Raw genomic sequence first — 25,492 nt, 5'->3', positions numbered from 1 at the left:
CCTAATTTAATTAGTGCATTTCTTGATATATTTATATATCTTAGGTTACTTTGGGGATCATTCACTTATATTCATCGGCTCTCCACGTAGTTTGCTATTAAGATGGTGCTGACTTCTGTATAAACTACTTGGGGTTGCCATAGAACTAAAAGTTCAAGGAATCGGTATAATAGGTACTTATCTTGATCTAACATATTGAGGTTCTCAGAGCGTTGTTATGGTAATGATTTTGTTTTGATTTCACTCAAGTTTTATAAAGTAAGCAACCTTTATACTTATTGGGTGTGTTAAAAATTTTTTTGTTATGGCTCAAGAAAATTGAGGGGAATAGATAATAGAAAATTTTTCACACTTAGGAACTTAACTTAAAATAAATTTTTTTTTTTTTTTTTTTTTTTATAGGAAAAAAAAAAGGAAGTAACGATGAAAGGGAGAGTACATACTTGAAAAATGAGAATGGAAAGAATATTGTTTCCCCCCCCATACTTAAACTAAACATTGTCCTCAATGTTTTAAGGGAAAGAAATACAAAATGGAATTGCAAAGAAAATAACAACTAAGGCTGCCTTCCGCCTCTGGTTCTTGGCCCTGGTGATCTTTGACGTATGTCTAAGTTGTCGAACCTGCTAAACAATTCAGTAAACCGCTGGTCGGTTATGGCATTCCGAGCATCCTGTTGCTGTTGCATTTGACGCATCATCTGCATCATCTCTGCATTCTGTGTCTGCATACCATCGATAGCATCCATAATGTCGTCGTTGGTCGCAGGCCTTCTTCGTCGACGACGTTGGGAGGATGGGCCGGCTGCATTACGGGAAGGGTTGAGCGGGACTGATTGTTGTGTTGGCGGATGGTCACCTTGTTCCATTTCTTCAAACTCATCAGTTTGCTGGTTTGTTTGTGAAGGCTCGGTGGTTTCAGGAGCGCTAAGATCGTAGAGGTGGCGGTCGGGGTTTGTGACATCAGTTAGGGTGGTATTGGGTAGCACAATACTCGGGACTGCTTGGTTGTTCACCATAAGATAATAGCCTCCGCCTACTCTATTTTTAATCAGGCGGCTAGAACGGCAATAGCTGATATCCATAGACAGGGGAGGTAGGGATTCTAAAGTTTGGAGTCTATCCCCTAGGTTCAGGCCAAGTGCTATGGAGGTTATCAATCCACCAATTATAAAGGGTTGCCGGCCTCTAGCACATAAGGTGCGGATATGATAAAAGAGAAAGGAGGCGGCGTTTACCTGGGCTTGCGGTTCGAAGACGCACTGGAGGAAAAATAACTCCTTTGAGTTGACCTTGCTGTTGTTTGGTCTACCAAAAACTGTGTTTTGCAAGATACGGAGAAAATAACGGATGGTGGGGTTATGGATGTGGGAGAGAAGGAGTTCTTCCCAGTTGTAGGTCTCTATACCGGAAATTTTCTTAAAAAGGTCAAAAACGCCAACTGTGTTCCAGTTTAGGTCGGGAGGGATTCTGGGGTAGACTTGGCCTTCTGTGGTAAATTGTAGCATGGTACTCAATTGGTTTTGGGTTAGAGAGTACTCGGTGTTAAACATGCGGAAGGTTGCGGTACCGGTCAGAAATTCACCCTCACCGGCGGGAGTGGTGTAGTCGTAAGAACTTAGGAATTCTAAGGTTAGGGAAGGGTAGGTGGGTTGGTTATGAGTGCAAAGGAAGGTTAAATCGGCTTTACGGAGCATCCACTCGATACCTTGGAGTAAGCCTAATTGTTGTAAACAAGTTAAATCGGGGTACCTGGTGGAAGCGACGCCTCGCTGTTGGAAGCGCTCGAATTGCTCTTGCTGATAGTTGTCATCTCCGGATCGGAAGATGATATTTCCGAAATTTTGATTTCCCGCCATTGTGATGAATTTTTGAAGGGATGATTTGGAAAGAAAAAGAAATGTATATTTGATATGAGAGAATTGTTTGTGGTGAATGAAGGAGGTTTTGGTAGGTATTTATAGGAGAAGGATTGGAAGGTAGAAAGAAAAAGTGGTTGAAGAGTAATTAAGTGTGGTAAACGAAAAAATGAATGGGGAAGGTAAAAATTAAAGTGTAACGTTCGTCTCCAACGGCTCCCTAACGTTCACATGTCTGAGGGGCGTTACGCTCGTCACAAGGCTGTGACGTTCGTAACAGGCGTTTTGCGTGCCGTTCGTCATGGAGTGTGTGACGCTCGTCACACAGTCCTTTTTGGCAAGGCTTCAGTAGCGCTTCACAGAATTACTTTGGTAGCGTATTTTAATGTTTCATTTTGCTTATGATCATTTTTAGTCTGCAGTTTTAATGTATTGTGCACGCTTACTTGCTTTGTATAATAATAATAGGTAACAACAGTAGAGCATAATAGCCATTGCATAATAAAATTAACTAAACAGCTTCAATAAAAATGATCATAATGTATTACAGTGAAAGAAAACAATGAAATGAAATAGAAATAAACATGAATTCAAATAACATTAATGAAAAATCTAGCCTAAAACTAAATAACTTAGAAAGAAAAATAACTAAATTCCATCTATCTTCGGATCTCTGGCCGGAGGAGCAAAAGAGTTAACATGATGCCGTAACATACGTAACTGACTTGCCGTGCTGCTCATGTATTCTAGGATTTCAAGTCTCAAGCTGTGGAAATCTTCCCTGAGGGCGTCTTGTTCTGATATCAAGGCTTCAATGACGGTTTTAATATCTGTTCCTGGCATATGATGTCGGAGATCAGGCATGACTGATTCTTCGGTCAGGGCAGGCTGAGGGGGAGGATCAATATCATAGTAGCCGGAAGGTGTCTGAGGGTCAGATTCAGCATGAGAGATATGGTCAACATAGTGCTCATAGTCATCACAGATCTCATAGTCCTGGATGGATTCAGTGGATCCAGCAGGAGTTGGGGTTTCATTCAGATTATAGAGCCAGTTCCTTTGGTTGTGAACACTAGTTCTAGGATCGGGCATGGTGAATAGGCAGAGAACCTGGTTATCAATAATAAGCTCGAACTCATCAGACCCTATGTTTGCTATAAACATAGTGTTGAAGAGGAAAGGTATACTCATAGTAGTAATGCCACAAAAAGGGCTAAGGTCAAGCATAGGCTGACGTAATCCAATAGCATTACCTATCATAGTGATCAAACCGCCTATTCTAATGGGTGCTCGCTCATCCTGGATAAGGTGGTCCAAATTAGCTAACATAAAAGTAGCACCGTTTACTGGACGGTTCTGGGAAGCACAAAATATGATGAAGAGTTCATCACGTGAAACTGAAGTACTATTTGGCTTCTTCCCAAATAAAGTGTGGGTCAGGATCTTATGGAAATAGCGAAAAGCCGGGTTATGTATGTTTCCAGAGAGAAACTCATGTTCCTCGGGCTCATCATTTCCAGTCAGCTTACCCCAAAAGTGTTCAAGCTCTCTATATTCAAAAAGTTCTTCCTGGCTTACAGTGAATGTATCAAAGGAGGTAGGAAAACCCAAAAGGTTGGTGAAGTCTCTAATACTAAATTGGTACTTCATATTGAACATTCTGAACTGGATAAAACCTCTGCTAATTCCTTTTCCATGGCTAGGTAGATAGATTAATGAACTAAGGAATTCTAGTGTGAGTCTCCGGTAGGTGGTGAAATGTCTCAGGATAGGGGAGGTCTCCCATCCTATCTGATTCAGCAAAAACAGGACACTCTGTCTCAGTCCAAGGGCAGTCATAGCCCAATCATCAGCATATAAACTAGGTAGCATCTCTCTAGCGGCTAGTTCTTCAAACTTTCGTTTCTGAGCCATTCCTCTGAACTTGATACCCATACGATCAGAATGTCCCATCTGGTTAGTGTTAGCTAGAGAAAAGAAACATGAGTTTAAGTCAGGATTTGGCCAAATGCCGAAAGAAGAAAAGAATTATTATATATATATATATATATATTTTTTCTTTTTGAATAAATCAATAATGAATACTAAATAGAGATTAAAAGAATAATTAAGAGAGAAATAGGGAAATGATAATAATAATAAAATAATAAAATAACAAATTAATTTGTGGGTTGTCTCCCACTAAGCGCTTTGTTTAAATGTCGCAAGCTCGACAAAGAAACTGTTAAATATAGTCTATGAGTCCTGGGGGCGTTTCGTCTAAGTGTAGAATCTGCGAATCCTCGTTGGTTTCCGCATAGTGATAATGTTTCAGACGTTGCCCGTTTACGGTGAACGGTTCTGTAGATTGTCCTTTTATTTCTACCGCTCCACTGGGAAAGATTTTAGTGATATGAAAAGGTCCTGACCATCTGGATCGTAGTTTTCCCGGGAATAACTTTAGTCTAGAGTTAAATAAAAGTACTGCGTCGCCTTGCTTGAAGATTTTCCTTGATATACGCTTGTCATGCCATTGTTTTGTTCTTTCTTTATAGATTTTGGCATTTTCATAGGCGTCTCTTCTGAGTTCCTCTAATTCGTTTATGTCAAGGATTCTCTTTTCACCTGCGGCTTTATAATTCAAATTTAAATTTCTAATAGCCCAATAGGCTTTATGTTCTAATTCTACCGGGAGGTGACAGGATTTTCCATAAATGAGCTTAAATGGGGTCGTCCCTATGGGAGTTTTATAAGCAGTTCGGTATGCCCATAAAGCTTCTGGTAATTTCAATGACCAATCTTTCCTTGAAGTGGCGACCGTTTTTTCTAGTATTTGCTTGATTTCTCTGTTAGATACTTCCACTTGTCCACTGGTTTGAGGGTGGTAAGGTGTTGCTATCCTATGTCTCACTCCATATTTAAGTAGTAGTTTTTCGAGTACCTTGGATATAAAGTGTGATCCACCATCACTGACTACTATTCTTGGGATGCCAAATCTTGGAAATATTATATTTTTAAAGAGTCTAGTTACTACTCGGGTGTCATTTGTTGGAGAAGCTATAGCTTCGATCCATTTTGATACGTAGTCAACTGCCACGAGTATGTATTTGTTACCGAAAGAGGATGGGAAAGGTCCCATGAAGTCTATCCCCCACACGTCAAAAATCTCTACTTCCAAAATACCTTTTTGTGGCATCTCGTCACGTCTAGATATGTTTCCCGTGCGTTGACATCTGTCACACTCCTTAATAGCCGCATGTACGTCCTTCCATATAGTTGGCCAATAAAAGCCAGCTTGTAGGATTTTAGAGCAGGTCTTGGATGTACTTGTGTGTCCGCCATAAGGCGCAGAGTGACAGTGTTGGATTATATTTTCTACCTCTTCTTCGGGTATACATCGACGGAAAATACCATCGGGGCCTCTTTTGAAAAGTAAGGGATCATCCCAGTAATAGTGTTTTATGTCGTGGAAGAATCGTTTCTTCTGTTGGTAAGATAAAGTAGGTGGAACTATTCCGGCAGCTAAATAATTGACTAGATCAGCGTACCATGGTATGACAGATATAGCTAAGGTGGTTTCTACTTGCATGTCGGAGTTGTTCTCTTCCAAAGTAGCTATGAGTTTATCATACGAGAAATCATCATTAATGGATGTTCTTTCTGGTTCAAGGTTCTCAAGTCTAGAGAGATGGTCTGCTACTACGTTTTCAGTTCCTTTCTTGTCCTTGATTTCTAAGTCGAATTCTTGCAGTAACAAGATCCATCTTAGGAGTCTAGGTTTAGCATCCTTTTTTGTTAAAAGGTACCTGATAGCAGCGTGATCAGTGTAAACTATTATTTTGGCTCCTACCAGGTAAGAACGAAATTTATCTAGCGCAAATACCACTGCTAGGAGTTCTTTCTCGGTTGTGGCATAATTCATCTGTGCTTCATCCAGGGTTCTGCTAGCGTAATATATAACGTGAAGCTTTTTATCCTTTCTTTGTCCTAAAACAGCACCTACAGCATAATCACTGGCATCGCACATTATTTCGAATGGTTCATTCCAGTCTGGTGTCTGCATAATGGGTGCGGAGATCAATGCTTGTTTAAGAGTTTGAAATGCTTTTAAACAGTTATCGTCGAATATGAATTCAGCATCTTTCATCAACAGTCCAGTTAAGGGTTTAGTTATCTTAGAGAAGTCTTTGATGAATCGTCGGTAAAAACCGGCGTGTCCTAAAAAGCTTCGTACTTCTCTCACAGTTCTTGGGGGTTGAAGATTTTCGATTACCTCTATTTTGGCTTTGTCTACTTCAATTCCTCTGTTCGAGATGATGTGTCCTAAAACAATGCCTTCTTGTACCATAAAGTGGCACTTTTCCCAATTAAGTACTAAGTTTACTTTTACACATCGTTCCAGAACTCTTTCCAGGTTTTCAAGGCATTCTTCGAAACTCTGTCCGTATACAGAAAAGTCATCCATAAATACTTCCATGATGTTTTCGAGAAAGTCGGCGAATATTGCCATCATGCATCTTTGAAAAGTTGCAGGGGCATTACACAGACCAAACGGCATTCGTCTATAAGCGAAGGTACCAAAAGGGCATGTGAATGTTGTCTTTTCTTGGTCATCAGGGTGAATTGGTATTTGAAAGAAGCCTGAATAACCGTCTAGATAACAGAAATGTGAATGTTTAGCTAATCGTTCTAACATCTGGTCAATGAATGGTAAAGGGAAATGATCTTTTCGGGTTGCTTTGTTTAGTTTCCTATAATCAATGCACATTCTCCATCCCGATTCGATTCGTTTAGTTATAGTTTCTCCTTTTTCGTTTTCAATAACGGTTATGCCTCCTTTCTTTGGTACAACGTGTACAGGACTAACCCATTTGCTATCAGATATAGGATATATGATACCTGCTTCTAATAACTTGGTTATTTCTTTCTTTACTACCTCACTTAGGATCGGATTTAGTCTTCTCTGGTGTTCCCTAGAGGTTTTACAGTCTTCTTCTAACATGATGCGGTGCATACAAATAGAAGGGCTTATTCCTTTGAGATCGGTGATGTGGTATCCTAGTGCGGTTGGATATTTTCTTAAGATATGTAGGAGTTTTTCTGTTTCGAGTCTTCCTAGATCTGCATTAACTATCACAGGTCGTTCAAGTTCTAAGTCTAGGAATTCATATCTCAGATTTTTGGGAAGTGTTTTCAAATCAGGGGTTGGTTTGTTAAGACACTGCGTAGGATCCGGTGTTATTGCTAGGCATTGTTTAGATTTGTCCTCTAAAAGATAGTCTGATGATTTGTCTTCTCCTGACTTTGCTTCTTTTATGCATTCATCGATGATATCCATGAAGTAACATGTATCTTCTATTGCAGGTGCTTTCAAGAATTGGGAAAGAATGAATTCAATTTTCTCTTCACCTACTTCGAAGGTGAGTCGTCCTCGTTTTACGTCTATGATTGCACCGGCAGTTGCTAAGAATGGTCTTCCTAGTATAATAGGTGTCGTATCATCTTCTCTAATGTCCATAATTGTGAAGTCAGTGGGAATGTAAAACTGACCTATGCGTACGGGAACGTTTTCAAGGATTCCTACAGGATATTTGATGGAACGATCTGCTAATTGCACAGACATTTTGGTCGGTCTTAATTCTCCCATTTCCAGTTTCTTACATATGGATAAAGGCATAACGCTAATTCCGGCTCCTAAATCGCATAAGGCTTTGTCGATGACAAATTTTCCTATGTGACAGGGTATAGAGAAGCTACCCGGATCCTTGAGTTTAGGGGGCATGTTTTGGATTATAGCGCTACATTCGGCAGGGAGTGTAACGGTTTCGCTATCCTCAAGTTTCCTCTTATTAGAAAGAATTTCTTTTAAGAATTTAGCATATGAGGGCATCTGCGTGATAGCTTCGGTAAACGGAATTGTAACGTTTAATTGTTTAAGGAGATCAACAAATTTTCTAAATTGGCTTACATCTTTGGTTTTAACAAGCCTTTGAGGGTAAGGTATAGGTGGTTTGTAAGGTGGTGGAGGTACATAAGGTTCCTTCTTTTCTAGGGTTTCCTTATTACTCTCTTCCTTTTCCTTAGGTTCACTTTCCTCAGTAGATTTCTTAGGGTTTTGGTTTTCTATCCTTGGGTCAGACGGTCCTTCCACTTCCGTTCCACTTCTCAATATAATTGCATGAGCTTGGCTTCTCGGATTGGGTTGGGGCTGTCCAGGGAATGTACCAGTTGGTGCAGCGGTAGGTGCTTGTTGTTGAGCTACTTGAGATATTTGCGTTTCTAGCATTTTGTTATGGGTAGCCAGGGCATCTACTTTGCTTGCTAGTTGTTTTAGTTGTTCGCCAGTGTGTATGTTCTGGTTTAAGAAATCTTTATTGGTTTGTTGTTGGGAAGCTATAAAGTTTTCCATCATGATTTCCAAGTTGGATTTTCTAGGGGTATTATTGTTAGGATTCGGTTTCTGATATCCTGGAGATATAGATGGGGCTTGATTTGGAGACTGTCCAGGTGCGTATAAAGCATTATTACTCTTATATGAGAAGTTTGGATGGTTCTTCCAATTTGGGTTATAGGTATTCGAATAGGGGCTTCCTTGAGCATAGTTTACTTGCTCTGCTTGGATTCCAGTCAAGAGTTGACATTCCGCAGGAGTGTGGCCTTGGATTCCACAGACCTCGCAATTCTGAGTTATAGCAACCACGGCGGCTGGAGGTGATATGTTTAAACTTTCAATTTTCTGGACCAAAGCATCCACTTTTGCATTGACGTGATCAAGGTTACTTATCTCGTACATGCCAGTTTTCGGTTGAGGTTTTTCCACATTCGTTCGTTCGGTTCCCCACTGATAGTGGTTTTGGGCCATGCTCTCGATAAGCTGGTAAGCATCAGCGTAAGGTTTGTTCATTAGTGCACCACCTGCAGCGGCGTCTATTGTTAACCTTGTATTGTATAAGAGACCATTATAAAATGTGTGAATTACTAACCAGTCTTCCAAACCATGGTGTGGGCAAAGTCTCATCATGTCTTTGTATCTTTCCCATGCTTCGAAAAGAGACTCGTTGTCTTTCTGTTTAAATCCGTTTATCTGGGCTCTTAACATAGCTGTTTTGCTTGGCGGAAAATATCGGGCAAGAAAAACTTTCTTCAACTCGTTCCATGTGGTGACTGAGTTGGAAGGGAGAGATTGAAGCCATCTTCTAGCGCTATCTCTTAATGAGAAAGGAAAAAGACGAAGTCGAATTGCCTCTGAAGTGACACCATTAGCTTTAACAGTATCAGCGTATTGAACAAATACGGATAAATGAAGGTTTGGATCTTCGGTAAGATTTCCAGAGAATTGGTTCTGTTGCACAGCCTGCAACAACGAAGGTTTAAGTTCAAAGTTGTTTGCTTCGATTGCGGGCGGAGCAATACTTGAATGCGGTTCATCTTGCGATGGAGCGGCGTAATCTCTAAGAGCACGAGCTGGTTCTGCCATCTCGGTTAAAGAAGGAAAAATGTTTTTGAAATCTGGAAGGTTTATAGGAGGGAGATTGTTTTCAGCACGATATTCCCGAATTCGTCGTAAGACTCGGAGATATAGTTCGATATCGTTGATTCGTAAATAGAGCGGTTCGCCTTGAGAGCGAGTGCGTGGCATACAAATCAACGAAAGAAAGAAAATAGAAGAAAAAGAAACCTTAGTCTCTACAGCGTAACGGAAGAGTTACGATATCGATTGAATAAAAGTCCCCGGCAACGGCGCCAAAAACTTGATCGCTCGACTGGGTGAGTCGAGAATGGGATACAAACTGCAAGTGCACAGTTCTATCGCGTAGTTTTAAAAGATATCGATCCCACAGGGACTTATGAATCGATATACCGTTATCTAAGGTTACTACGTAAATCTAAGGTGAAAATGTTTGATTGTTTGGGGAAAAGCTAAGATCTAAACTAATATCTAGATTAAATATTAATAAAACGGATATCGGTATGTAGTTCGTCAAAACTAGGGAATCAAGTCTTTGTCGGTTTCTTGGTTTTAAAATGAATCGTTTCGGTTAACTTTATTGGTTAAAGGTTCTATCTCAAACTCTCGCTCTGTTGAATAAACCATGATTTTATATTAATGTTGCTGTCACTTATAATTAAGTCAAAAACCATATTTTGAAAACAATAAAGTTGCAGAAACTCTTTTTAAGAAAATACTGACCGTTTTAAACACCCTTATCTCAAACTCTCGCTCTGTTGACTTAGGTTATATAATTAAATCCAAATGCTTAACTCTCGTCCTCACATTCAATCTTTAAAAATACTTTTTGGAAAAGGTCAGAATTTAATTAATCTAAAACTTGCTCTCGCCCTGATCTAGGATTAATGCCTAACTTACACTGTCCAGTTAAAATCTCAAACTCTCGCTCTATTGATTTTAACTTCTTTATGTCTTTTACTTTTGTAAAAAATCTTGTTATTAAACCTGTAAGTTGAAACCGTAAAAAGATTGATTTTGATTTTAAGTTTAAATAGACCGACTCAGTCTTGATCCCTTATTCTGCTTACTTTACATACCGATACCTAGGCAAATTAGCCAGACATGCTAAATAAATAAGAATTTATATCATGCATAAACAGACTCATTCCAGGCAGGCAATATGAATAAGCAATAGAATAAAACATTAAAAATTAAATAACAATTAAAGAACCTGAATGCGTAATACAATGGTCTTGAACACTCCACCACAAGCCGGTAGGATTTGTTCTTGGATTCTTCAATTAGACAGTAAATTAAATCAAGGAAATAAAACTGGAATATAACGTAAGGTTAAATCCGGTATAAAGTTGCACAATAGTTTCCGGTGTAGAAACTATTATGCGAAAAATATCTAAAAGCTAAAACTGGAAAGGTAAATTTGCAAGGGAAAAAGAATGTAAAGCTTGCAAAAGAAATAAATAAAATAAACAATGCTAAGTTGCTGGAAAGGAAGAAAAATAAGCAAAGGCGTGAAAAGAAAATTTGGCAGAGTTTCGGCAAACTGAGCGTGCAAAAACTGAGAGTTTTTTAGGTTTGTGAGATGGCTATTTATAATAGCCTTGGTAACTGCATTCCGTTTCCCACGAGTCTTCAGCATGGCTAAATACACGGCGTGGGCATAGGACACGAACTCTCTCAACGTTCTTCTTCAATTCTTCTCAGAGCGTGACTTGCGCCAAAAAGCTAGTGGAATGGTGTGACGCTCGTCACACCATGTGTGACGCTCGTCACAGGGATGCTTCTAGTGTGACGCTCGTCACAACCCTTGTGACGCCCGTCACAGGCACAACGTGCGCTTTCTTTTGGGTTGGGCTTGGTCTTTGATATTTGTTTCCTTTTTACTCCTTTCTACACCTCCTTTTCTTCCCTTTTTCACTTTTGCTTCAAAATGGGTACCTGATGTAAATAGAAAAGAAATACTGCATAATATCTGATAAAATGGGATAAATTAAAGTAAATGATAATATAATCTAATTGAATTAAGTCTTCAAATGTGATATAATTTCATGTTATCAGTAGGCCAAAAGGAAGACATTGTTTGACCGGAAATTTGCATACCTGTGATGGTAAATATGTAGTAATTATCAAGTTTATCCAGTGGCTAATGATTGATGTCAAAGGCATCCATTATCTCTCAGGACTTATTACTAATGTTTGCTCATTACATAAGATAACACTTATAGTTAATTCTTGCAATCAAATATTGAGAATTAATGGTGTTTTTTGGTATCTTGTCTAGGTCTTATTAAATTTGCATATAAAGAATATTGTGTATATCTATATGATTGTTTAACATGCCTTCTAATGTTATTGTATATTTATTGTTCTTTTCAATGGATCTAGTGGCCCCTGCTACCGCTCTAAATTTTGTAACTCAGATTAACTCTACTCATATGCTGAGTAGGATGAACTTTAAGTCTTGGAAATAATCTGCGGACATCGTTCTTGGATGCATGGATTTAGACTTATCTTTGAGGGAGGAGCGTCTCACCACAACTGTTGAGAATCCAAATGAAACTAAAATAGAAAAGTGGGACCGATCTAATCGAATGTGCCTCATGATGATCAAAAGATCCATACCTGAAATGATTAGGGGCTCGATTGGTGAGAGTGAAAGTGCCAAGAAGTTCCTTGAAATTGTGGAACAATTCTTTGCTAAAAACGATAAGGTTGAGACAAGTAGTACCTTGTCCAAACTCATTTCAATGGTCTATAAAGGCAAAGGAACATAAGGGAGTACATCATGGAGATGTCCAACCTCGCATCAAAACTCAAGGCATTGAAGTTAGAACTTCCTGAATATTTGATTGTGCACTTGGTTTTGATCTCTCTACCAACATACTTTGGGAAATTCAAAGTGAGTTACAATACTCAAAAGGACAAATGGTCTCTCAATGAGCTCATATATCACTATGTGCAGGAGGAAGAGAGGCTAAAGAGAGATAAGACTGAAAGTGCTCACTTGGCTACCAGTTCTCATAATAAAAGGAAGAAACGTGCAAGAATTTTTTCTCAAAATAAGAAGGAAAAGGAACAACCTAAGGACACCACTTGCTTCTTTTGCAAAAAGGTTGGACACATGAAGAAGGAGAGTTCCAAGTATGTTGCATGGCGTAAAAAGAAGGGTAATTTTCTCACTTTTATTTGTTATGAAATTAATTTAGTTTATGTGCCTGAGGATACTTGGTGGATAAATTTTGGTGCTACTACTCACATTAGTATGTCCATGCAGGGTTGCTTATGGAGCCGTCCGCCAAATGATGTTGAAAGATTCATTTATGTGGGTGATGACAATAAAGTTGCAGTAGAGGCTATAGGGGCTTTTAGATTATTATTAAAGACCGGTTTTCATTTGGATTTGATTGAGACTTTTGTTGTACCGTCTGTTAGACGAAATTTAATTTCTATTTCTATTTTGGACAAATCAGGTTATACTTGTTCATTTTGAAATAATAAATTTAGCCTCTCATATGATTCAAATGTTATTACTTATGGTTATTTGAATGATAATCTTTATATGCTTGATAGTATATGTCCTTATAACAAAATAATGCAAATAGAGTCACATGGTACACAACAAAAATTAAATGAGAATTCCATCACTTTATGGAATAAGCGATTAGGACATATATCTAAACAAAGAATTCAAAGGCTTATGTCGGGAGGTGTTCTTAGATCCCTTGATTTGTCGAACTTTCAAGTATGCATTCAATGTATTAAGGGTAAGCAAACAAACAAGAGGGATTTCCATGCTGAAATAGCTAAGGATGTCTTAGAACTAATTCATACCAATATATGTGGTCCTTTCCCTACAGGTTCTTGGAATGGACAATAATATTTTATTACGTTCATAGATGATTACTCGAGGTATGGATACTTGTATTTGATTAATGAGAAATCCTAATCTTTGGACGTGTTCAAGTCATTCAAAGATGAAGTCGAAATTCAACTTGGAAAGAAAATAAAAGATGTAAAATCTGACTGTAGTGGTGAATACTATGGTCGATATGATGGATCACGGGAACAACATCCAGGAACCTTTGCGCTTTTCCTCAATGAGTGTGGAATTATTCCGTAATACACAATGTTGGGAAAACCCAATATGAATGGAGTTGCAGAACGACGAAACCAGACTCTTAAGGACATGGTAAGAAGTATGATTAGTCATTCTTCACTTCCAGAGTCATTTTGGGGAGAAGCATTAAAGACCGCAGTTTATATCCTTAATAGAGTACCTAGTAAAGTAGTAGCTAAAACCTCTTATGGGATATAGATTGGGAAAAAGCCTAGCATTAGACACTTACACATTTAGGGATGTCCAACTAAAGCGAGGCCTTATAGGCCTCATGAAGGTAAGTTGGATGCAAAGACAATTAGCTGTTATTTTATTGGATACGTGAACGCTCTTATATGTACAAGTTTTACAATCCCATAACTAGAACAATTTTTTAAGCGGGAAATGTGAGATTCCTTGAGCATGTAGAGTTTGGAGGGGAAGGAAGCATAAGGAGTGTTGTCTTTTATGAAGAAACTATTTCTCACAATGATCAAGTCTTTGTACCTATCTTTGTTCCAGAAATAGATCATGTGATGTTATTCCTAACATCCCTCAAGAACAAGACAATACTGAGTTGCTTCCTCAAGCACCACCTATAGTTCAAACTCAACAAACTCAAGAGCCACCATTAAGAAGATCCACTAGAGAGAGAGAGAGAAAGAATGCAATTTCAGATGATTATGTTGTATTTCTTCAGGAAGAACGTGAGGATGGCATTGGTTTGACTGAGGAAGATCCTATCAACTTTAGTCAAGTTATGCAAAGTCCAAACTCTCTTAAGTGGGTTGATGCTATGAAGGATAAGATGAATTCGATGGATGACAATGATGTTTGGGATCTCGTTAAATTACTTGAAGGAAAGAAACCCATTGGTTGCAAATGGATATTTAAAACCAAAGGGATTCAAAGGGTAACATTAAGAGATATAAAGCTCGTCTTATCGCAAAAGGTTTTACTCAAATGGAAGGAATTGATTATAAAGAGAATTTTTCTCCAGTTTCTTCGAAAGACTCTCTTAGGATCATGATGGCATTGGTAGCTCATTTTGATTTAGATTTGCATCAGATGGATGTAAGAACCGTGTTTCTAAATGGAAACATCGAAGAGACAATATATATGGTGCAACCAGAAAACTTTATATCAGGAGACCCAAAGTATATGGTTTGCAAACTCAAAAAATCCATCTATGGCCTTAAGCAGGCTTCCCGTCAATGGTATTACAAATTTCATAAAGTAATATCCTCATTTGGTTTTGAGGCTAATCCAGTTGATAATTGTGTATACTAAAAGTTCAGTGGAAGTAAATTTGTTTTCTTTGTACTATATGTAGATGATATCCTTTTGGCAAGCAACAATATAGGCTCATTACACGAAACCAAGAGATTTATCATAAATAAATTTAAGATGAAAGATCTTGGGGATGCCTCCTTTGTCTTAGGAATTCAAATACTTAAAGACCGTTCTCGAGGTATTTTAGGATTGTCACAAATGGGCTATATTGATATAGTTCTTGATAGATTCTCCATGAAAGATAGTAAACCATGAGACACACTTGTTGCTAAAGGAGATAAGTTTTGTGTCAAACAGTGTCCCACTATAGATCTTGAAAAGGAAGAGATGCATAAGGTTCCATATGCTTCAGCTGTGGGAAGTCTTATGTATGCTCAAGTTTGCACCCGTCCTGACTTAGCATTTATTGTAGGAGTTCTTGGCAGATATCTAAGCAACCTTAGTATGCATCACTGGATAACATTAAATCGTGTAATGCGTTACCCGAAGAGAACAAGAGACTTTGTGTTCACTTATCGGAAGTCAGATAACTTGGAGATCATTGGGTATTCTGACTCAGATTTTGCAGGATGCCCGGATAGCAGACGTTCCACATCTGGTTACATTTTTCTCTTGGCTGAAGGAGCTGTCTTCTGGAAGTCTTCCAAATAAACTTTAATGGCTCCCTCCACCATGACAGCATAGTTTGTGGCTTTCTTTGAGGCATCAAATCATGCAATCTGGCTGCAGAACTTTGTCACAAGCCTGTACATTATTAGGAGCATTGAAAGGCCCTTGAAGGTTTATTGTGACAATAGTGCAATTGTGCTATACTCCAACAATAATATAAGTTATACAAAATCAAATTTTTTTGATATCAAGCATCTTATTGTGAAACAAAGAGTTCAGGAGAAGCAAATTTTGATAGAACATATAGGGACGAACTTAATGCTAGCTGACACACTAACCAAAGGTTTGACACTTGTAATATCCCATATCCCCTTAAATGCTAAATTAGTTGTCAATTGAGACCAATTGAGTTCCTATGTACTCTATCTTTTGTCAGTTGAAACAATTAGAGCTCCTATGCGCTTTAAATGTTGTTAGTTGGGACCAATAGAGTAACCAGTGAACTCTGAAGAGATTAATTATTAATAAAAGGGACAAACCATTATTAATAAGTACAAGAGGGGACAGTTTGATAACATTAATAATTGGTAAATTGGTACTAGAAAACAAAATATCATTTGGGATACTTTGTATCATTACATAATATAATATTATATATTTAGATATTATTTATATATGTATATATTCATGTGGTGGAAAAGAAAAGAAGAAAGGAAAAGAACAAGAGAGAGGAAAGAAATATCAGTAAGAAGAAGAGAAGAAGAAAAAGAGAAGAAAGAAGAAGAGAGAAAGAGGAAAGAAAGCTTGGGAGGAAAAAGAAGAAAAACCATGGAGGATCATCATCTTCACCAATAGCATCTCATCTTCTTCTCACCATCTTCATCAATCATGAGGTGAGTTCTAGTTAGAACTTTTGATTGTAGAAGTTACGGTTTGGATAAACCATAAAATAGTTAGAATGGTTAGTAATAATATGATGAGTTGTTATCTTAATCATGAAAACCTCCATGGATGATGGTGATGTTATATGTGTTTCATGTGTTGATTGTATGCTAGTGATTTAATGATGTTGTTGTTGTTTGATGTGAGAATCATGGATTTGGGGAAACAAGAACATACATGTTGTATGATATTTAATGATGTATGTTAGTGATCTTTTAAGTGGATTGGTTGTTGGAAGTGAATAAACATGTTACAGGTGGGAAAATTTCATGTTACAAAGGGAATTATTTGAGAAATAATTGTCGCATCCGCGAAAAAAACAACCGGCGGGCTGAAACAAAAACAACACAGAGCCGCCACCGTGCGTTATTTATCCCAAAAGAGGGAAAGGAAACGCTCAGAGTAAACCTGGGAAAAGCATGGTCTCGCGACCAAAGAGAAAGGGTACGGGAGTCGGTTACGAGAGGGGAAGGTATTAGCACCCCTCACGTCCGTCGTACTCGACGGGATCCACGCTCTAAAAGAAAGAAAAGGTTGCTAAACAAACATCACACACACACACACACAGAAGACAACACAGGTGGGGGAAAAGAGGAAGAGGGCTCGCTAGGACATCGCATCCTATGCCTACGTATCTCGTCTGGAACGAGAATCAGAGCTGCCGTAGTTCGGCTCACGCACGCCAAACAAGACACACACAAACACAGGCAAACCTGGAACCCGAATGCCAATTGCTGGGCTTACATCGGCTTCCGAACCAAACAAACACAATCAAGATACGGACAGCCAATCGCTGGGCTTACATCCATATCCTGACACACAAGAGGGTTAACAAACAAACACACACAAAAAGAAAAAAAGTGCCCGGAGAGACCTCGCACGGTCTCCTGCCTACGTACCTCATCTGGTATGAGGATCAGGGCGACGTAGTTCCCCTGATCCTCATACCAGATAAGGTATGTAGGCAGGAGACCGTGCGAGGTCTCTCCGGGCACTTTTTTTCTTTTTGTGTATGTTTGTTTGTTAACCCTCTTGTGTGTCAGGATATGGATGTAAGCCCAGCGATTGGCTGTCCGTATCTTGATTGTGTTTGTTTGGTTCGGAAGCCGATGTAAGCCTAGCAATTGGCATTCGGGTTCCAGGTTTGCCTGTGTTTGTGTGTGTCTTGTTTGGCGTGCGTGAGCTGAACTACGGCAGCTCTGATTCTCGTTCCAGACGAGATACGTAGGCATAGGATGCGATGTCCTAGCGAGCCCTCTTCCTCTTTTCCCACACCTGTGTTGTCTTCTGTGTGTGTGTGTGATGTTTGTTTAGCAACCTTTTCTTTCTTTTAGAGCGTGGATCCCGTCGAGTACGACGGACATGAGGGGTGCTAATACCTTCCCCTCTCGTAACCGACTCCCGTACCCTTTCTCTTTGGTCGCGAGACCATGCTTTTCCCAGGTTTACTCTGAGCGTTTCCTTTCCCTCTTTTGGGATAAATAACGCACGGTGACGGCTCTGTGTTGTTTTTGTTTCAGCCCGTCGGTTGTTTTTTTCGCGGATGCGACAGCTGGCGACTCTGCTGGGGAACAACAAGATGTTGACCTGTGCTGGTCCATCTTCCCTAAGCGAGTCTCTCCTAGCGCTCTAGGACAGTTTAGGTTGCTTGTGTTGTTTATTTATTGCATTTATTATTCTGATTGTGTATATATTTGCATAAATATCTGCATGCATCATACTATCATGTTGCCGTCCTCTGTGCAGGTGGTTCCTCTGTGGGGGTGGGTGTTCTGAGTGGGGCTAAAACCCAGGCCCGAGTGTACACCTAGGATTAGTGTGGTCTCATGTTCCTCATTTGCTTTATCAGCATATTGTTGTAACGTGACATACCACAAGCCAGACGAGGTTCATTTGATAGTGCCCTTCCTTTGTGGAGTATCCACTTTGGTTGTGTCACTTCATCTGAACTATTGACTCTGGTGACCGATCATTTCCCGGATCTTTGGTTTAGACGATCTCAGGAGAGCTACAATGGCACACCCGAAAGGGCAAACCCATTGAGTATCTTTGCCCGATTGTCGAGACTATTATCCGCCTTAGGATGACCTGATTAGAATTTACCTGTGAGGGGAGGGTGATTCTTACAAATGCATGTTCAGATGGTGACTTTGATGGTGACTATTGGTTCCGTTGATCAGAGTCCTATTTATAAGTCGGATTTATGGCCATTTATTTCTGAGACGCCGGAGTGCTGTCCGAGTTATTTATCAGTGGGGATCCGTTTATTTCAGGATTCCCCGGGCCGATTCAGAGATGGTTATGGTTATCTGCTCAGAGATTGTTTGATGATGATGGTGATGTATCTTCCGTTTATTTCGGAACCCTTGAGTCGGATTGGTGGTTACATATTCCCTCAGATGGTTGTGATCAGTTCAGAGATCGGGATTCAGTGCAACAGATGATCAGATGACTTGGATGATGGCAATGCATTGCATTCATTCATCAGCATCATCATATTTTGCATTTACCTGCATCTAACACATGTTTATCCATATGCAGGGACATTCTTGATCGAGATCCTGGTTGAGAGACTTTCTGCTCCGATATGAGGCCCGGTTTGAAAGATGATGTTGCCTACAGTTTCTTCAACCCAGAGATTGACGAGTTGAAAGATATGATAGCATTGATTACACCCGACCATGTGGGTATGTTTAGAGAGGCATACGGTGGTATCCTGAAGATGGTTTTCAGACTCACTGACAGCGACAGAAGCGCCATTCATACTCTTCTCCAGTTCTATGACCCGGGGCTGAGATGTTTTGTCTTCCCAGATTATTTGTTGGGACCTCTGATGGAGGACTATGCTAGTATATTGGGTATGCAGATCGGAGATCAAATTCCTTTCTGTGCTATTAGGAGAGAGCCTGATGTCCTTGGGATTTCTCGTGCTCTTTATTTGAGTCCGGAGATGACCAAGGAGGGTATGAAAGAGAAAGGAAAATTACCTGGATTTCATTTGAGTTTCTTGGAGGCTAAGGCCAAGGAACATGCTGCAGCGGGTAATTGGAAGACGGTTTGTGCTTTGGTTGCTGTGAGCATTTATGGTGTTATCCTGTTTCCTAATCAGAAGAGCTTTGTGGACCATAATGCCATCAGATTATTTTTGCAGAGGAACCCTATTCCTACTCTGATCGGAGACGTCTATTATTCGGTTCATAACAGGAACGAGAAGAGACGTGGTGGTTTGATCCGATGTTGTGCTCAGATGCTATTTATATGGTTTATGGGGTATTTGCCTTCCCGAGGTGCTTTTGCTTCTCTTGATCCTACGGTCAAGTGGTCGGTTAGATTGATGGGTTTGCGGGCTGCTGATATAGCATGGACTCATAATGGTTTGGCTGGACGGAATTTTATATATAGCTGCGGGGATTTTCCCAATGTGCCTCTTATAGGAGTTCAGGGTTGCATTAATTACAACCCAACGCTTCTTAGGAGACAGATGGGGTTCGCTATGGAAGTCCCTCCTCTTGAGTGTGAGACTCAGGAGTCCTTTTACTTTCCGGTTGAGGGTAATCAGGCCAAGCTGATGCAGGTGTCTGGGTCATGGCGTAACATTCAAAGAAAGGGCAAAGTTCCATTTGGCAAGGTCAACAGCCGGTATTTTCCTCTATTCGATGATTGGCTTCAGAAGAGGATCGAGGTCACACATCTACCATTTCCGGGAGGTGATTCTTGGTGTCCTATGATTGCGGGTCCGAGTTCTTCCGTCAGTATGGAAGAATTCCTTGAGGTGAAGAGGGCCAGAGATCAGTTGCTTGCAGAGAAAACGGAGTTGGAGATGAGTGTTGCTCGGATTCAGACGGCTAATCAGGAGATTAGAATGAAGATGGAAGATCAGGACAAGCGACATGCCTTGGAAGCAAAGCGCTTTGAGATGGATACGGCCTATTATGGGAAGATCAGCCAAGCCCTAGCGTCATCCACAAGGGAGCACGACGTCACCAAGGAGAAGCTAGTCAGAGCTGCAAAGGTTATTGAAGATCAGAGGAGGAGGCAAATTCTCGTAAGGGATCAGAGGGATGATAGAGCCAGAGTCCTCGCTGCAGAGTGGGAAGCGGAGAACGCAAAGATCATCGCTGAGAGGGATCATTACATGGCTGAGAGAGATCATTACTTCAGGCAGATGAAGATTCATCAAAAAGAGGTGGGGAGATTACAGCAGGAGAACACCGAGCTCAGGTTCGCCGCAGAGTTCGCTAAGATGGTTGATGATTTAGGGCCATATGTGGGACCTTCATCAGATTAGATCTTTCTTATTTGTGTTGAATTACCGTCAGGCTTGTTGACGGAATTCACTTGCTTGTATTTCCTTCCCGATTCTGGAGAATTGTATTTGACTTATATCAGCTGTGATGTATGACTATGGCACTTATTGTGCATTTTGTTATGTGATGGTTATTTTCATTTAGTGATTGATCTTCAAGCTTTATTTGCTTTCCTGTACGCACTCACACAAGCACACACATGGTTGGGCGGTATTTTGCTAAATCATATATCTCTGATCTGTATGACGAAATCAATTGCTGAATATCAGAATATTGTTGTCGGGTTATTATATGTCTCGATGAAGCCAGGATCGAAAGACGGAGTGTCCCTCATGTGGATGGACATTGCATTCATGCATGAACCATAATAACTTGTCTTCTGTTTTGCAGGTGTCAGTTTCTAACCTGTTTGATTGACACAGGAATGATGAATCCGCCTAACGCCGACATTCTCGAGCTGAAAGAGAAGATGGGAGAGCTGATCAATATCATGCAAGAGTTCGCCTTGGGGCAGAAAGCAATCGCCGAGAAGGTGGGGAGGATTGAAGACTGGCTGAGGAAGGGGGAAATACCAGGAAACGCTTCGTCGTCTGGACCGAAGAAATCCTTTGGTAATGACCAGCGCAAGAATGAGGGTGAATCGAGTGCTGTGTATGCCCAGAGAGGACACGGTAGGAATCATTACTACCAGCATACTGCTGCGGTAATGATTCCTATTGGTAATCAGTCAGTCCGACATCAACATCAGCCAACTCCACAGAGGGCACAGGGAGCTGGGAGCCAAGTGAGAGGAAAGGGGGTTGATCGTCATTTTGATAGGTCACCCATGCCGTATGCTCTTCTGTTGAAGAAGTTGAAAGATCTCGGAATGGTACAATTGAGGATGTTGACTCCGTTGAAACCTGATCAGAGACCACCTAACTATGATGAGAACGCCAGGTGTGAGTTCCATTCTAGTGCGCCTGGGCATAACATTGAGAGTTGTAGAGCCTTTAAGCATATTGTCCAAGATCTGGTGGATTCCAAGGCCCTCAATTTTACACTGTCATTGAATGCTAATGACGATCCCGTGCCGGTGCAGGGTCAGGTGATGGTGGGTGTAATCGCTGAAAATTCAGATCGCGTCTGTGCGATGGGGGAAGAGACTGACAGCGACTGTGAACTGGAGCCGTAGATAAAATCGTGCATACCAGGGAACTGGAAGGCCTAAAAAAGATCATCACTGTCACTCTACTGGAAGAGTAATAATTTCTGTTTTTCAGTTTTATTTGCATGAAAGCCATACGTTTTGCCCGAAACGTAATGGTTCATTGTAAGGGCCACCTCATGTTTCATTTTGCAACATTTTGCATCATAAATAAATGGATGTTTTTCAATTAAAAGCGGTGTTCCCTGTTTTTCATTTATTTTTGCAGTTTAAAAACAAATAAAAATGGCAATGTTTGTTTTCATTTTTCCCTTTCTTTTTGATTTGTCTCGTTCCGACCTCGAAAAGTAGTTCGCCGGATCTCATTGATAACGATTTGGTTACACCTCTGTATGACTTCGACAATCCGATCTATCATGCCGAAGAATAGGGCGAAGAAGATTGTGATCTGCTGGAAGATTAGCCAGGTTGAGGGGAAGGTGATTCAGCCGCATGAAGAGCAGATTGAAACGGTGAATCTGGGTACCGACGAGGTCAAGAAAGAAGTGAAAATCGGGGCTGCTTTGGAGGAAAGTGTTAAGAGCAGATTGGTGGTGCTGTTGAAAGAGTATGTCGACATCTTTGCCTGGTCTTATCAAGATATGCCAGGGTTGGATACCGATATTGTTGTGCACAAGCTACCATGGAGAGAAGACTGTCCTCTGGAGAAGCAGAACGCCGGTGCTACTTATCAGAGAGCCATGGTGACTTTGTTTCATGATATGATTCATCATGAAATCGAATGCTATGACATGATAGCAAAGTCCCAAACAGAAGAGGGGCATCTGGCAGACAGGGGCAAGTCATTTGACCGGTTAAGATAATTCAGACTGAGGTTGAATTCAAGTAAGTGCACTATCAGAGTGCAGTCCGGTAAATTGCTGGGGTTCATTGTGAGCAGGAAAGAGGAATCGAGGTTGATCCTGCTAAAAAAAAAAAAAGAGAAACGCCTGAACCGAGAGGAAAAAAGAGAGGTTCGTGGTTTCTTAGATGGATTGAACTACATGTCATGGTTCACATCTCATCTAACAGCCACGTGGGAACCCATTCAAGAAAAAAAGATCAAACGGTCAAGTGAAATAATGATTGCCAAGGGGCATTGAAAAATAAAAGAATAAGTTGCAGGAACCTCCGATTCTGTTGCCTCCCTATGGAAAGAAACTGTTAATCTGGTACTTGACAACCCTCGAGGGGTTTATGAGGTGTGTACTGGGGCAGCATGACGAGTCTTGTCGAAAAGAGCATGCAATTTACCTTAGCAAAAAGTTTACCGACTGTGAAACAATACATTCACTGTTCGAGAAAATTTGATGTACTTTGGCATAGGCTGCTCGCCGACTGAGACAGTATATGCTGGTTCATACCACTTTGTGGATTTCAAGATGGATCTGATCAAGTACATTTCTGAGAAGCCAGCAGTGACCGGACGGGTTGCAAGAGGGCAAATGATTTTGATTGAATACGATATTCGGTATACCTCCCAGGAAGCAATCGAGGGGAGTGTATTGTCTGATTACTTCGCCCAGCAACCTATTGAGGATTATCGACCGATGATGTTTGAGTTCCCTGATGAGGACATCTCGAGGTGCTCAAATCGAAAGATTGTGAGGAACCGATCCCGGAGGAGGGGCCTGACCCTGAATCCGAACAGGTTCTGATGTCTGATGGGGTTAATGTGAAGGAGTTAATGCTGCTTTGGTTACGCCAAAGAAATCCCCACATTCCTTGTGCTGCCTGACTAGCATGTGAATGCACCGACAGTATGGGCAAGTGTGAAGCTTATATCCTGGGTATTGTACCTCAGTGCGCCTACTAGGGCAAAGTCCTTTCTCGTTGGTATATGGAATGGAAGCGGTATTACCGGTTGAGGTTCAGATTCCCTCTTTGAGAGTCCTGATGGACGTGAAATTGCAAGAGGCTGAATGGGTAAGGACTCGGTACGAAGAGTTGAGCCTGATCGAGGAAAAGAGGCTGGCGGCTATCTGTCATGGGCAGTTGTACCAGCAACGGATGAAGCGTGCTTTTGACCGAAAGGTACGACCTCGGATATATCACGTGGGTGATATGGTGCTGAAAAGGATCTTTCCTCCTCAAAACGATCGAAGGGGCAAGTGGACACCCAATTATGAAGGTCCGTTCGTGGTCAAGAAGGTCTTCTCTGGCGGAGCCTTGTTGTTAACGACCATGGATGGTGAAGATTTTCCATCCCCTGTGAATGCGGACGCAGTTAAAAAAATACTTCGTATAAGAGACCCGCTGGACGAAAAGAATAAAATGGTCCAGGCAAAAATGGGCATCCCGGCGAACCAAAAAACAGAAAGAAAGGTTCGGGCAAAAATTAGGGATAAATGAAAAAAACTGTACACCCGGCAGGTCGAAAACCTGGAAAGGCGACTTGGGCAAAAAAGGGTATCCCGGTGGACTGAAAACCCGAAAGGGCGGTCCAGGCAAAAGAGGGATTGAAACGAACAACTGCGTCTAGCATGATCGTTTGCGCTTTGGTTGAGGCACATGGATAATGCCCGATAGGGATCAATCGGAAGCGTCTTGTTCAGAAGGCAGAAAGCATGGAGAGTCTGAGGACATGTGGGGTGTAACCGAGTTGGAACTCGATGAGATCACGGGTTTCACGTTGCCATTAGGATAGATTTTTCCTTTTGTGCGCAATTACCTCTTTTCAGGAATTGCTTCCTTTGTATTGCTCAATTTGAGCCACCCTTTTTCAAATCAATAAAATGCATATTCAGTCAAATAATTTTGTTTTTTTTTTCATTACCGCTTTGATTGCAAAAACATCCGATTATTTTTGATAAAGAATCTTGCATTTTAAGACGTACAGGTCCCTTCCAATGCATGTTTATAAGATTGAAATCGTGAAATCTTATTCGGAAGGTTGGGGTGACCCAAGTGTTGAAACCTTGACACGCCTGGGGCACGGTTTTATCTAACGATCTCTTTTGCAGGTGCTGTCAGATATTTTTCCCTCACTTGCAGGTTGTGATGTGGAAGCTTTTGACAACTCAAATCCCCATGGAGTCCAATCAGGGACGAATGAATAGAGGAACGGTGGAAAAGACGACGGGACGTACGAAGATCCTTGGAATTAATCAAGAAGACTCTTCAAAGTCGGAAGATTGAAAAGTTTGTATAAGTCCCAGGAGTTCGATTTCCGTCGAGCGCGAAGCGGTTTGGAATACAAGATGATGGAGCAGGAAAGTCCAGACGAGTCTGGGAGTTCTCAAAATTGGAAAGCTGACAGCGGATGTGGGTATTGAATACCAAGGTTCGGCGAATCAATGGGTGTTTGGTATCAGACTTTCCTCATCTCTCCAAGCAGAGTCGTGAGGACCACTTCCCCAGCAGATCCAAGGTCTGTGGCTTCCCTAGCAGGGTCAGGATGGTTATCCCTAGCAGGTTGCAGATCGATGCTTCCCCAGTCGTCAGGCCTGAAGGTGACAATTTCCCCAGTGGAAGTATCTGTGTGTGGTGGTTTCCCAAGCAAAGTAGGGATTGATATCCCCAGCTAGTCAAGACTGGTGTATCCCCACAGAGTGCATTGGTGGTTCTTATCCCCAGCAGTTTCCCGAGCGGATTGGGTGCAAAGAAGGTTTTCCCCAGCAAGGGTTGCCTTTTCCCAGCAGCAGCAGTGCCATTCCCCAGCAGGATGGAGATCGGAGTATTGGCGAGTTCCTCAGCAGAGTGTCTCGAGCTCCTCAGAAGAGTCCTTGAGGGGGGCACTTTTATGCATTCATCA

At 40.9% G+C, this 25,492-nt stretch overlaps 1 pseudogene; it reads left to right on the top strand.

The window, feature by feature from the left end:
- The first annotated feature begins 8,829 nt into the window (after positions 1-8,829).
- Positions 8,830-8,929, top strand: LOC127116471 (uncharacterized; annotated as a pseudogene).
- Positions 8,930-25,492: the final 16,563 nt, after the last annotated feature.

The sequence above is a fragment of the Lathyrus oleraceus genome, chromosome 1 (genome assembly GCF_024323335.1).
Source record: "Lathyrus oleraceus cultivar Zhongwan6 chromosome 1, CAAS_Psat_ZW6_1.0, whole genome shotgun sequence".
NCBI classification, from domain to species: domain Eukaryota; kingdom Viridiplantae; phylum Streptophyta; class Magnoliopsida; order Fabales; family Fabaceae; genus Lathyrus; species Lathyrus oleraceus.
This window is presented reverse-complemented; position numbering and strand designations above follow the sequence as displayed.